Consider the following 16,271-nt stretch of genomic DNA (forward strand, 5'->3'; position numbering starts at 1 on the left):
ATAAAGTGCAGAGGAGTTATAACTAAAGATCTCAAAAATTTTGATGCATAAGCATCAAGGTTTTGAGTTCTTAACAGAGTGGAAAACACAGGTCAGAGAGTTCTCCTGACATTGAGCACAGTTTTCTCAGTGTCTCTTTAAATGTCCTTCTAGAACTGTGGCCCAACTAGGAAGAGCAATGGCACCAGCTAGCAGGAACTGGTTGGACTGTATAAGAATTGTGAGCCCTCTGGAAACCACAGAATAATTGAGCTTAGAGATGGAATGAGAACTGAGCCATTTTTATATTGCTGAAATTCTCTTATTACCAGGTAGAGGTAAGAATCGATAAATTTGAATTACTATTAGAAATGCAATGTCATCTATATGACTAGGTTGAGGAAGTTCCAGTTATGTAAAAGAGAAATATGTTTATTAGCTATAAGTACCCTTTTCCTTGGATGACAATATTTCTTTCAATAAGGAATATCTTATACATAAGGTATCATACTACAGGGCTTAACAAATAATTTTTTTCGCTATTTTTTTGGTTTGTTCTTTCACTTTATTTTTAGTAAACTTTTACTTCAGTTTAGTTTTTTCTTTTATCTTAATTTTATCACTGCCTAAGAATATTTAAAATTCTTCTCAGGATTATAGTATGAAGTATAAAATAGCTAAATAACTATTTTCTGTATAATATATAATTTATAAATGAAATATGAAAGATACTATTTGTAGTAACATAAAAAATACTAACTGCCTAAGAGGAAATCTAATAAAACATTACAAAAATTTTACAGAGAAAGCATGTTGAAAAAAGTTAAAGTCTATGTTCTAATGTTTTAATGTAATCTTAATGTTCTTAGCTTCCACTGTACAAAGCAAGAAAATGAAAAGTAAATTCTAAAAAAAAAAAAAAAAAGTAGAAGAAAAAAATTAGCAACTCATTCTCCAAAATTTTTCCCTGAGCAGCTGTTTCATGCTGCTGTAGTATTTGAATATCGAGCATATATCTGAAAATTTAGAAAATTCTCTTCACATTGTGGTCATCATCCCTTCCCTCTCCTTCCCACGCAGACATAGAGGTGGTGACATGCTAGGAACTCCCTCTGAAAATCTCCAAGTTCTCCATCAGTCCAGGTGCCCAAGTCAGAGCACAAACAGATCATGAAGATGAGAGAAGGTATCAGAGTGTGATTTCTCTTTCTGCCTATATATCCTTTTAACATGCATCTCCCACCATGACATCTTTGATATATTTCTCTCTAGAAGCACAGAAACATTATTATCACGTTAGCCATGCATGTAGTAATCCAGTGGCTTATGCTACATCCATATTTGCTTTGAGATATTTTTGAAATGGTCAACTTTTTAATTTTTAAAAAATGTAATATAGCTTAAAACCCAGCAATTTATAGTGATTTATTTACCTTAAGTTTCCTATTATGAGAAATTATGAACTCTATATTTGACTGATTTGGGAAATTTTGTAGAGACTGTCTAATGCTGTATCTTATTTGATAATTCCAATAAGAAAAATTTACTATGTATGTGTTAATGTTTGATTTTTTAATAACCAGACATATTATTTGCCATTTAGCTCAGTTCTTCAGCCTAATTAACACCTACTTTCCCAGCAGTTTCCAATCTAACTGTGTAAGAGTAAAACAGAAGTATTAAGCAATTGTTTTCTTTCTGTATAGGGTTCTTTCTTCATTTCTTCATTCAAATATTCTGTATATTTCCTCTTGATGCTTTGTCCCATATAAGTGTATAAATTACTTTGGGGATGAGAAAAAGATTATCTTAAAAAGAAGCAAAATGATGAAAAATTCCCCTGATAGTTAAATTCATATCATTTCTTTGGTTGGTTAGGATTTTGGAAGTTTTGTTTTTTTTTTTTTTGAGAATACTTTATCAATAATGAAGAAAATACTATTTAAAAGATACTAATTCATGACTTAAACTTGAAGGAAAAAGCACAAGAAGAAACAGGAAAAATGTTATTCAATTATTATATTCTGTATCAATTTTAATATTACTTCTATATCACTATATAATTGCATTTAATTTTACTTGGTAAACAAAATCATATTCTTGGTGTTTCATTGAGATGACTAACCATGCTATGCTGTTTTATTAATAGTATCAACATCTGTGGCCATTGTAAGCCCACCAGACAAACTCAATATCCAGATCTTTTTTCTGTTTAGGTCCTAGAATAAGCAAAGAGTGAGGACTACAAATTGTCATAATAGTTATGACCTCAAAATGTAAAGGATATCTCACAAATGGAAAACAATAGCATTTAATACTTCCAGTTTTAAATGGTTTCAGGTTTTTGAGAGATGAATTTGGAGGAGTGGATGGTCTTTAAAGATAATTTTATTGGAAAGGTGAACACATATTTTTATTATAGATAGGCATACTGATTAAAAAAAGTAAATATTGAAGAATCCCACTGTGTGCAGGTATAAGTACACAATGCATGCTAAGTACATTGTAAATCTCATGTTTAGTGAGAGCTTGATTACCAAATTTTCACTTTAGAAAGTGTGGAATGCATTTATAGAATATATTCTTGGGGTGCCTGGGTGGCTCAGTTGGTTAAGCATCTACCTTTGGCTCAGGTCATGATCTCTAGGTCCTGGGATCAAGCCCTGCCTCAGGTTCTCTGCTCAACGGGGAGTCTGCTTCTCTCTCTCTCTCCCTTTGTCCCTTCCCTGCTCGTGCTCGCTCTCTCTCTCTCTATTAAATGAATAGATAAAATCTTTAAAAGAAAAAAAAAGAATACATTGTTTTTTTAGTCTTCTATATAGCTAAATGACGAATCATAGATAACTTATGTGAGTTTTTACTATAATACATTTGTAGAATAAAAAGTTATAATTGATATCCATTAAACTTTCTAGGAAATGTATGTTAAACCCAGCTTTATATAGCAGACACTGGCATACAAAACAGTGCATTTTACATTTTACGCTCCTTTCAGTTCAGGCCAGCATATTCTGAGAACTTTGTCAATTTAAATTTTCCAACTTTGACCGTCTCTGATGAACTCAAACCCTCCTTTGTGAAAGTCAGTCCTCCCAACCCAAGCACAATACAAGGGTGTAGTTCTTCCCTCAGATATAGATTAAGGAAGTCCCAGATAATATGGACTACTTTTATTTTGTAAATCTGAGCTTAGGTTCTAGCCATAACCTTTTAGGGTCATATAATTTTTTCTAGAAGTGCAAAGGACAGAACAATCAGACTAAAACTATCTGATAATGAAAATTTGTAGAAGTATTACTACTTGTTGCAACTATTTTTTTTTTAAGGATTTCTTTATTTGAGAGACAGACTGAGTGTGTGTGTGAGAGTGTGTTTGTGTTTGCACACACACACATGGTGGAGGAGTGGGGAGGAGCAGGAGAGAGAGACAGAGTGACATAATTTCAATGAGACTCTCTGATGAGCACAGAGCCTGATGTGGAGCTCAACCTCATGACCCTGAGATTATGACCTGAGCTGACATCAAGAGTTAGACGCCTAACCAACTGAGGCACTCAGGCACCCCTATTTGTCCCAATTTACAACAAATGAAGCTTTTTTCTGTCAAGCTTTTGGCCTCCTATTTGTGACTCAGTTTTAGTCTATCTCTCATGAGGCATTCATTAGAACCCTCTTCCTGTTTCTATCCCTACCGAACACCTCCAACTCCTAATTCTCAGCCTCTTCATTGTCTGCCTCAGTCATGACACCAATTTAAATTTCATTTCGTTGCTCTCTCTGGATTTATTTGCTAAGATAATTCACTAGAGAATGCAATGTGGCACTCATTTATAGATTTTTTTCCCCCAATCAGTCTGATGTGTCCGGAAGAGATATTTCATCTGTGGTGGAATGTAGATCATTTGGAAAGCTGCTAAAAATCTTAAGCAGACTTTTTTCTTTGGACAGCAGAGCCATACTTCATTAGCAGAGGAATATAATCAAACTCCCAACACCTGTTAGATGAGGTTCTGGAGGCTTGTTTCTGATTTCCAGGTACTAGGTTGACATTGCTGCACTCACTTACTTCCATCTCTTCTTTTCTCAAAGAACATTCGAGGTGGAGTGTTTGGTTAGTGTTGTTTTGGCAATTTTTTTTTTTAAAGATCTTATCCATTCATTCGATAGAGATCACAAGTAGATGGAGAGGCAGGCAGAGAGAGAGCGAGAGAGATGGAAGCAGGCTCCCTGCTGAGCAGAGAGCCCGATGCAGGACTCGATCCCAGGACCCTGAGATCATGACCTGAGCCGAAGGCAGTGGCTTAACCCACTGAGCCACCCAGGCACCCTGTTTTGGCAATTTTTAAGTGGAAAAATTGGAGACATTGCATAAATTTTCCTTGAAAAGAACTGGGAGTATACAGAGATAAATGGTATCTGTGGTAATTTTATCTTTATATAAATGTAATGAAATCAGTTTAGTTCAGCTCCTCAATTGTGAGTTCTCAGCTAATGGAGATGACTATCATTTTTAGAGAAATGAATTATTTTCAAATAAAAAGAGCAGATATGAAGAAAGTCCATTTTAAGTGTTTATCTACAGTACACTAAATGTAGGGTAAAAGCTTTTAGAATCACTGATTTTCAAAACTGAAAGGTTAATTCAGTAATGTAAATCTCCCAGTGACACACTCTGAACCCAGCTTTATACATGCATAAACTCTGTCTTCAACAGACTCAACAAGTAGTCATGTAGTTGTGTCCTGAGTACCTTCAGCAGAGGGAGACTTACGTGAAATACGTGTTTTGCACAGAATATTATTCATGGTATATGTACAGCAATTTCTTTTAATTGGAAGCTTGTCATTAGGAACAATCATCATGGTAAAGCTATGGTTTTAAAACTTTAGCTTGCAACAGATCTCCTATACTTAACTTAGCCAAAAGGTTAAGCAGCAATAGCAAATCACCTAACAGATACAGAACCCTGATGTTTCTTATTCAATAGTCCTCAAGTGGGGCTGATGTGAATTTCTAACAAGTACCCAAGTGTTGCTGATCCTGCTGGCCCTGGACTACACTTTGAGAACCACTACTCTGAAAGTAACTTCTGTGTCTATACTCATACATCAGACATTTCTATGCTACATTTGTTGTACTTTAAATAATTTGCCCATTTTCTCCTCCTCCTTTTTATTTTTTTGGTGTTTTTTGAATTTTTGGTTGTTTGCTAATTTTAATCACCCTCTCCAGCCCTCTCATCCTGGATTATCTCAATCTCCAACTTTCGAGAGAGTTATATTAGAATGAATAAATAACATTTATTCATTTAACAAATACTGTTTGGGCATATAGCATGTACTAAATGTTGTTTTAGGCACTGGGGATATGCGATGGGAAAGATAGACGAGGTGTCTATTTTCTTAAATTATTTAAATTAGTAACGGTGGAAAGATAGGAAACAAATGAAGTAAAATGATAATTTCAAATACAAAGCCAGATAAAACAGGGTGGCAGAAATCAGGGAGGCAGGCACATGGAATGTAGTATTTTAGAGGGTGATATTTGAAATTAGTACCTGAATTAAAGGAACATAATTTCTTGTTTGGAGTAATAAAATAATGCAAGTGAATCACAATTGGTCTCTTTTATTGCAAGCATCTCTATTTTAAATTCTCTAAATTCCTCAATCTTGCAATGTTTCCATTTTTATCTTTATCCTTTCCAAATATCCTCCTGTTGCACTTTGTGAAGGATAGGAGACCCCTTCAGCTAAGCGATCTTACTGGAATTTTCTGTTACCTTTTTCATCCGTATCTGTTACGTAGTAAAGATGTCTGCATCTTCACTTACCTCACTTCTGCCTTCCTCCTATTACAGGGGAAGCACAAGCTGCCTTCCTTTCACAGCTCAGCCAGCCACTGGTGTCACTTATCTTCTTTCCTGTCTTTCTGAATACTGCTCACCATCAAGTTCCCTCTTAATCTTTTCCATTCTTTCTCCTTCAGTTTACAAGCACACATAGTTTCCTGTCTCTTCTCATCTATCTACCTATCAGTCTGGTTTTCTATCCATCCTGCCCTTGAACTTGCCACATTTTGTTACCATGGTATCCTTCATTCTCTCACTTCCCCTAATACATTTGGAAAATGGAGGAACAGAGAAAATTTTGGAGTCAGGAGGACCAGTGTTTAGAATCCCACCTCTGACACATATTAGCTGTAGGAATTTAGGCAAGAGAGTTTCTACATTAAATTTCCTAAGCCACAGAAATTATTATGTTTCTAATCCATTAACTACTAATTAGCACGGCATGTCTTATAATAAATGTCGAGTGCACTTAATTTCACCCTTCTCTATTTGTAGCGTATTTTCCCAGTCTCATTTTCTTTTTTCCCATTTTCAAAAACTATGGTAGAGCAATCAACTTTTCGGTTTTATAGTCTTACAATTCTCTATCTTAGTATAAAAACTCAATGATTCTTTACCCCAAGAATGCCTTTACTCCCAAATTCTAGTCATGCAAATTCTATCCACAGTTTGTTACAAGCACATCAGCTCCTCTCCAAATTCCACTTCAACCTTTCAGCAGGAAGTACGTGTATCTTTTTTTTTTTAAATACTGGTAGTGTTTATTTTGTCACTCACTCATTTTTGATGATCACTTTGTACCTTACACATATTTGTGTAGTTATTCTGGCTGCCCAATATAAGTTTAGGTTTCTAAAAAAAGAAACAGTATCTTGTTCATCATTATAATCATCCAAATACCTAGTCTGACATCTTCAAAGTCAGTGGTTCTCAAAGTGCAGGTCCAGCACCAGCAGCATCAGAATCACCTGGGTACGTGTTAGAAATGTACAGGATCAGAAACTCTGGGGGTGGGGGACTCGCAATTTGTGTTTTAGCAAGTCCTCCAGGTGATTCTGATACTGGTAACATTTGGGACCCACTCTTGTAGGCATTCAGCAGACTCTTGTTGAAAGGATGAATAAATAAACAAATGGGATTATATTTAGTTGATTATTAAATAAAACATCTGACAGTTACTATAATTATTTTTGCTGGTAAATGCATTCTGTTGAGATTTGGACTCTACATCATGAAACATCTTTGAATTTTGGCTAGGAAGGATCTGATATGCCTTACTTCCTAGCAAGGCTCTCCAACATGCTGCTTCTCTCAAGCACTTTCCTTTAATTTTTACATTACTTATACACCTGAAAATGTGAGTTCTGGAATGTTTTTGTAAAATGTTTACAAGTAAGTCGCTGATTTTAATTTGCTAGAGAGATAAAGGATATCCATAAGGGTCTCTTGAATATTTTCAATGGCATAGAATGTTGTGTAGTGCTTTGTGAATTAAATGTGCATATGACTGATGTGAGAAACATTGTAAAATGAAGATTTCATCCAGTAGGTTGTGGGTGGTGTCTGAGATTTACAAGCTCCCAAGTGAAGCCATTGCTGCTGGTCCGAGGGCCATATTATATGAAGAAAGATTATAATATAATGTGATTTCCCATTTAACTGGCCAATTCAAATTGCTGTATAGAGAGGAAAAGACTTGAGGATTTGGGTGGATTATTTATCTCCTGTCGGCTTCTCTTTATTCATCTATGAGTCCTAAATAACATGTAAAACCTCTAGATGATGCCTAACACACAGTAAGACCTCAATAAAAGGTAATTATTAGTATAGCTCAAATGAAAATTAATGACCAAAAAAAAGGATTCTCAAAATACTATGGCTCCCTCTGGTAGTAGTGTCTCCAGCCTGGGATGCAACCAGTTAAACCCTATTCCTGTTATGCTCACTCTGGAATGTGAAAGCAATAAAATTGAGTTCTGCTGTCAACAGTTTTATGGCTTCTGCAATTTCAGCTGGAGTGTCTGCCACTGACCCGCAGCAGCTGAAATCACAGGTGCAACTTCCTGAAAATTGAGCCCTTCTTCTGGCAGCACCCTGATTATCAGTTATTCCTAATAGAAACAAAGCTGCAACCCACTGAAGGAAACATTGTGATTTCTTTGTTGTATACTTGAGGACTTAAAAAAAAATATATATGGCTATCTATCTTGTTGCACATGAAGGTTAGTAACTGAGATTTAAATAACAAATCTATTGTCCAGAAATTTCTAATTAGCATCAGGCCTCAGTGGAAGAGTTGGGCATACTTACCGCACATACTAGTGAGCATACCATTGGAAAACTGGTTACTTAAATTATAAAGTTTAATAAAATAGACTCTTCTTTTTGGTTTGTAAAGTCAAAAGCAATAAATCCAGTGGACGATTTGATTGTTTACTGAAGGAGAATTACGAATCATAGTGATGAATTTCTGAGTGGTTGTCAAATTAGATCATATCCTAAGGAGCTCTTTAGCACTTCTTTAGGAAATTATAGACATTTAAATATAACAGCTAAATACTTAGTTTAAGCTACAGTGACTCATCAGAAAAATATATGCTTCAGATCCAAAGAAGAATAGATTTATCCCCAAAGGCTAATTTGAAAGACATTATATTAAATATTCAAGGAAAGATGCTTCATCTAATGTAATCTTATTATTTATGAAAACGGAGAAAGAACAGAAAAACAAATACTTTTTCTGGATTTGGGAAAGGGATGGGGTTTGGAAACAGAGGATAAACAGAGTTTAAAAACCATCTTAGGTTTGATAATTATAGTCAAATTTTCACCGATTATTATGGAATGCTTTGAGTGTGTATTAAATTTTCCAGATTTTTAAAAATATTTTATTTATTTATTTGACACAGAGAGACACAGCGAGAGAGGGAACACAAGCAGGGAAGCAGGCTTCCTGCTGCAGAGAGCCCAGTGCGGGGCTGGATCCCAGGACCCTAGGATCCTGATCTGAGCTGAAGGCAGACGCTCCTAATTTTCCAGATTTTTATTGTGAGATTTTCAATTTGTTTTTCTATTAAAAGATTATTAATAATTAAGTCCTGATGTTAGGCTTAATTAAGACAGGTTTTCTTTTCTTTTTCTTCTTCTTTTTTTTTTTTGAGCTCTCTCCTCTATCTTTTTTTTTTTTTAAAGGATCCTACTCATTTATTTGACACAGAGAGAGGAATACAAGCAAGGGGAGTGGGAGAGGGAGAAGCAGGCTTCCTACTGAGCAGGGAGCCCAATGTGGGACTTAATCCAAGGACCGTGGGACCATGACCTGAACCGAAGGCAGACCTTTCACCACTGAACAACCCAGGCACCCCTAGAGACAGCTTCTGGTAAGTGTTTGGTTGAAGCTCTGCAAGAATTTTATAACTACTTCATGCCTCCCAAGTCTAGATTAATAAGAGCTAATTTATCACATTGGTGATACATTGATTACCACTTCACATATTAGGTCAGCAGACAATGGCTTTTTGATAGCAGGACAGTTGGTGACATTTTAAAAGAACAAGGCACATTTCAACCTTCTGTATGACTTATTTAAATAAAAAAAGGAAAATCAAATTAGGACAGTTTTTTTCTTCCCTTTAGTCACTTCACTTGACTTTAGCAACATGAGGATTAAAATGAGAGTTCAAAGATTTTTTGTCATTACATCTCTTTAACTCTGTGTCACTCATATTGGGAATATTTTTATTCTTGAGTTTTCATGTATTTCCAACATATTTTTAAATTAATTTTTCAAGTTTCTGGAAAAAGAGTATATTTCAAAAGGCGGTGAGGGTTTAAAAGCTCATTATGATTTCCCTAAAATAAACTTGATTTTGGTACTTCAATTGATTGTTCCCTTTTAAAAAGGTATTACCCCAGATTGTTTCCTTACTTTTTATTCTTTCCCTGGCTCTCTTGCCTAATCTAGCCAACTTGACTTTTCTGACATGTGCTTCCTATTTAGCAGAAGTGAAGATGGAAACCTCACTGATTAAATTACCAAGGGACAGAGTATGTGGCTTTGGCACTGAACAACTTTTAATGTAGTCTTAGAGTTCCCTGGCAGTCTCTGGGGCCGTGCTTGACAAATTGGTGCTTCTTTTAGGTCTCTGTCACCTATGAGTGAGCCTGTCAGCTATTTAATGGGCCAAGATTTATCTTCGCTCAGGTTCTGCACCTTCATTTCCCCGAAGCTACAACCAGGAAACTCTAAGCCCTCCTTCTGGGCAGAGAGTCTGAATGTGGCTGTCTGCGAGGCAGAGATGGATTCAGAAACTTATAGAATTTTGAGGGTGTTCTTTAAGAAAAAAATACAATTATTTTTTCTCCCACAATATTACAAAAAGCATTTGACCAAAAGAACACATTGCTCTGTCCTCTCCTAAGGGGCAGTTGCAAATAAGGAGGCTTGAGTCATCATAAGCTTTGTTAACTTCATTGTAAATGATTTTTGGAGGAAGTGGATAGAAAATACAATTCCTGATTCTGACTATCTCAAAGAGAATACCCAAATATTTTCTGATATCAGATTGGCCAGCCTGATTCCATAAATATTATTTATAGTTGGGGATTTACTCATTCACCTACTGATTCAATGTCCAGGCAATGAGTAGGCAAATACCTCTTGTAGGAGTAAGTTGAATTATTGTGTCAATTTCATACAACCAGCTACAATTGTGCTCTTTAAAATTGCTTAACAAAAGCCAATACAAGGCAATGTGTCTAGTGGATTTTTGCTTTTCCTTTTTCTTACTCTGTAATGCCACGTTTACCAGTTAGTTCTCAAGTGTGCTTCCAGTGGTGTGAAGGCAAGATGGAAAGTTTAAAGCGGGGCAGAGAACTATCCAAATCCCAACTCCTTTGCAGTTGTTACTTTACCATTTCCAATTATAAAGGAACATTTCAAGCTAATGGAAGGGAAGCTAGAGAAATGAGGGACTAAAAATCCTTATTTGGAACTACTGAGAAACTTCACACAAGCTCACTTTTTTTCTCCTCTTAGAATACTAATTTCTCCTCTGGCTCCATTTTTGTATATGAGATTCAACAGTTAATTTCAGACTAGGCTTCCATGGATTATCAGCAGCAAAGTCTGCTTTATAATAATTTTTTTAAAGATTATTTACTTATTTGTCAGAGAGAGAAAGTGCGTATAAGCAGGAGGAACAGCAGGCAGAGGAAGAAGCAGGCTCCCCACTGAGCAAGGGACCCAATTCAGACTGGATCCCAGGACACTGGGATCATGAGCCAAGCCGAAGGTGGATGCTTAACTGACTGAGCCACCTAGACATCCAAATAAATGTCCTTCTTCTTCTTCTTCTCCTCCTCCTCCTCCTCTTCCTCCTTCTTCTCCTTCCTCTTCATCTTTTTTAATGACTTTATTTACTTATTGGACAGAAAAAGAGAGAAAGAGAGCACAAGTAGGCAGAAAGGTAGGCAGAGAAAGAGGGAGAAGCAGATTCCTGCTGAGCAGGGAGACCAATGCAGAGCTCTATCCCAGGACTCTGGGATCATAACCTGATCCAAAGGCAGACGCTTAACCAAATGGGCCACCCAGACACCCCAGTAAATGTCCTTCTTATATAAAAATGACTACAAGTTAAATCACGTATTTTTGTTTGCCCTTGCTGTTGTAACCAAGTACCAAAACTCAATGGGGGAAGAAACAGATTTATTGCCTGAGTTCTAAAGACTGTAAGTCTGAGCTCAAAGTGTTGCAAGGTTGGTTCCTTCTGAGGACTGTGCCTCTCTAGTGGTTCCTTGGCTTGTGGCCACAGAACTCCACATGACTTTTTCCACATGGAAAATTTCCATGTCTTCCTGCCTCTATTGTGTTTCTCTGTGCCCATTTCCATTTTAGAAGGATGGTGACTCATGTTGGATTAGAAGCCAACTCTTCTCCAGCAAGACCTCATCTTAACTAATTATATCTTCCACGGCCCTGTGTCCAAATAAGGTCATATTCTAAGGTGCTGAGGGTTAGAACTTCAACATATCGATTTGGGGAGGAGGCACAACTAGTAAAGGAAGTCTGAACTCAAGGTACCAACAGGATTAGCTTCCTGTGAGGCCTCTCCCCTTGGTGGGCATTTTGCTGCCCTCTAACTGTTTTGTCCTCCCATGGCTATCCCTTTGTATGCATGTATCAATGGAATCTCTTTCACTTATAAAAAACACCAGTCATATTGGATTAGAGCTCAAACTTGTGACTTAATTTAATCTTAATTATCTTCTTAAAGGCTCTACTTTGAAACACAGTCCCCCTCTGAGGCATTGATGAATAGTACTTCAACATATGAATACTGGGGGAACACAATTCAGTCCATAACAGGCAGCCTGGCATGTTTTTTTCCCTTATTAAAACCTGCTCCCTACCAGTGAAAATTTGGTTCTGCTACTGTTGTTCTCAGTTGCTGTTCCTGAAAGTCAATCATGTTAATTATATTAAGTATAAAACAGTCTTATAAGATTTTGTCCACTAAATGATAGCTCATTATTATCAGAAATACAAAAATGAGATAGGAAGGAACCATTGACCCCAGGGAATTTTCTAATCAAGTTAGGAGATAAAAGGGAGGAGAAAACTGAATGAGACCTCTGAATGAATGTATTTTTTCCCAGTGGGTTAGGAACAACATTGTGATCCTAAACAGTGGTTGGGGTGGATATTGGGGTTGAAAGCGTAAAAGACTCATGGAAGACGTAGCATGTCTTCAGGGTGCATCCTGAAGGGTATGTGGGGTTTAAATAGGCAAAGACCATGTCTTAATGAAACCAGATGTCATAGAAATACTTGTAGCATGGAAAGCAAAGCAAAAATTCTGTGAAACTGATAGACCACAAAATAATTATAAGTACTTCAATGAAAAGTCTATATACTGTTGCTTATATGCATTTCATAATGTAGAAGTTTGGGATCTGGTTTATGAACATTTAATACACCATTACAAATTGTAGCTAATGTTTGTGGAAAAAAAGTTACTATGTGCCCAACATTGTTTTGAGTACTTGAGAGTGATTAACTTAATCCTTATAATAAGTATATGAAGTAGGTACCATTATTGTTCCCGTTTTGCAATGTACACATACACACATACACATGGTTTCTTTTGGATCCCAATGAACAGCTTCTTGCAGATAGAGTGATATTTGTAATTTAGCAGGTTAGATAAATAATCTTAATTGTCATTTATGAAGAAAATAAATGGTTATCTGTGAACTGGTATTAAAAATATTAGTAATTGTAAAAGCATTTTACTATTTTGTTGAGGATTTAAGTTTGATTCCAATAACTTTTCTTCTCTTGGGATATCTATGGATCTTTTTCTCAATTATATGCCACTTCTGAAACACTATAACATGATGTTATTACTTTGCTAATTATGATGGTAAAGTCTACTTAAGGGGAAAATTCCAATCTATTGACTTAATCAGTTTATTCTACAATGTGTTCTAGCTGTAACAGGATATTCTCTACACTTTAACTAAAACACTTTGCTGTGGTTTTCAAAATATTTTCTTAGGTTTTTGTCAACAACTGGAATCCTCTTCCCTAAATGTGATGATTGCTACTGACACCACAATCATTATCAACCTATACCTGCCATGACTGTACCAGGTACTGTCTTTGGGATGAATAGCCTAGGCAGGGAGCAAAGCACTCCACAGATATTATCTTGTTTTAATCCTCAAAACAAGTCTTTGTTGTATGTATTATCATCTTCACATTACAAAATAAATGCTTTAAATACTATGCATAATACTTTTTGTAATGAAAAACTCCACAGTTAGTAGCTACCTCCTCCATGAAGATTTCCTAACTTCCTTTTTTAATGCTACCATAATTTTTTGATTACATAAACATTTTTTTTATTTGAGTATAGTTGACACACAATGTTACATTTGTTTTAGGTGTACAACATAATGGTTCAACATATACATTATGCTTTGCTCATAAGTGTATCTACCATCTGTCACCATACAATGCTGTTACGATATCATTGATTATATCCCCTATGTTGCCCCTTTTATTCCCATGACCTATTATTCCATAACTGAAAGGCTGTATCTTCCACTCCTTTTCATACAGTTTGACCTATATCATCCCCCTTCCCTCTGGCAACCATAGTTTGTTCTCCATATTTATAAGCCTGGTTCTGCTTTTTGTATGTTTATTTGTTTTATTTTTTTAGATTCCACGTATGATGTGAAATCATATAGTATTTGTCTTTTCAGTCTAACTTATTCCACTTAACATAATACCCTTTAGGTCCATTCATGTTGCAAATGGCAAAATCTCATCTAGATATATGTCCTAAGGCAAGAAAAACAAAAGCAAAATAAACTATTGGGACCACATAAAAATAAAAAGTTTCTTCACAGCAAAGAAAACAAACAATCAACAGAACAAAAAGGCAACCTACCAAATGGGAGAATATATTTACAAATGACCTATCTGATAAAAGATTAGGTTTCAAAATATATAAAGAACTTATACAACACCACACCAAAAAAAGCCAATCTGATTAAAAAATGGGTAGAGGACCTGGATAGACATTTTTCCAAAGAAGACCTACAGATGGCCACACACATGAAAAGATGCTCAACATCATTCATCATCAGGGAAATGCAAATCAAAACCACAATGAGATATCACTATAGACCTGTCAGAATGGATAAAAGAAAAAAGAGAAGAGGTAACAAGTGTTGGTGGGGATGTTGGGGGAAAAAATAATTATGCATTATTGGTGGGAATATAAATTGGTATGACCACTATGGAAAATAGTATGGGAATTCCTCAAAAAGTTAAAATAGAAATACCATGCAATCCAGTAATTCCACTGCTGGAGATTAACCCAAAGAAAATGAAAAGGCTAATTGAAAAAGACATATGCACTCATATGTTTGTTGTATTACTTACAATACCCAAGATATGGAAGCAACCTACGTGTCCATTGATAGAAGCATGTATAAGGAGATGTGGTATATACACACACTTCCACATGCATAATGAGATGATTGCATAGTTTTAAAAACTAGATTCACACTGCAATTTTTATTAATTAAATCCATTGATAGGTTTGATTCCACAACAGTATTTGGGAATAATGAAGAAGGATATTGAAACAAAACAAAATTCATGCCCCACTTTTTATTAAATATAGTTTATTTTGCCCAGAATATATTGGTAGCAAAATAATGCCAGAAGGGCAAATAAGAATAATTGGGGTGGAGAAGAGATTGCTATAAGCTTATAGATGAATGAAAAGGAATTTTTCATTTAGATTAAGAGTCATGAGAGGCATATTAAAAACAAAACAAAAAAAAACCCACCTAAGAAGAATAAACCTAATCTCTAAATAGTAGAATGAAGGTATCATTCAACTTTCAAAGGCAAGTTAACCAGCCAAAATGGGAATGCAAATTGGTAGAATGGGTTAATCAACTTTTTTCCTAAAAAAATGGAATAAAGAGAAAGTTGAACTTGACTTTAAAAGAATATCAATCAAGAGAGACTGGGATATATATGACTCAAAATGTTGATTTCAGAGAGGCTAGCTAGCCAGTCTTCTGTCAAACAGTGTTAAAAAAAAAAAAAGAATATTTTCAATTATATCTCAGTTATTATGAGAGGTGAAGATGAAAACAACAAAAAATAAAATACCCTTGCTTTCAAGAAAATCATGCTCTAGGGACAGATATATGAGAATAAATCAATACGTCAATTTCCTTATTCTTACAGGGAACAATTGTTCATTTGTTATTTTTCTAAAAACACACTGAAATTGAAAATAATTTTCAAAGCATAGATTAACTTAGTAATTACAGTTGTTTTATTTGCTTATTTTTGAAATTCTCTGAATGTGTTTTTGATGTTCTTTAGGGGATTATTTTAACTGTTTAGTATTATGTGCTTAAATGTTTTGTTTGACATCTTTTTAACTGTACCTCTTAATTTAAATATTTAAACAGTCATTAATTTTAGTTTAATTTTATTCCCTTTAAATGATTACATTACAAAATTTTCATCATTGTCCAAAAACGTAATTAATAGTTTAATGTTCCAGTTTTTCCCCAGCAACATAGTTATTAATTCTAAACTCATTTTTTTTGTTGAAACTCCTATTTTGGTAGAATTTCATTAGATTATTTCTATGTTTATCATTAGAAAGACTGCTGCTAGATTTTCTGTGCATTTACCAATAAAAATATGGATTTAAAATATACTAATGTACAATATTTTATTTTTTTATTTTTATTTTTTAAAAGATTTTATTTATTTATTTGACTGACAGAGATCACAAGTAGGCAGAGAGGTAGGCAGAGAGAAAGGAGGAAGCAGGCTCCCTGTCAAGCAGAGAGCCGGATGCCGGGCTTGATCCCAAGACCCTGGGATCATGACCCGA

Source organism: Mustela nigripes, chromosome 2, assembly GCF_022355385.1.
Source record: "Mustela nigripes isolate SB6536 chromosome 2, MUSNIG.SB6536, whole genome shotgun sequence".
NCBI lineage: Eukaryota > Metazoa > Chordata > Mammalia > Carnivora > Mustelidae > Mustela > Mustela nigripes.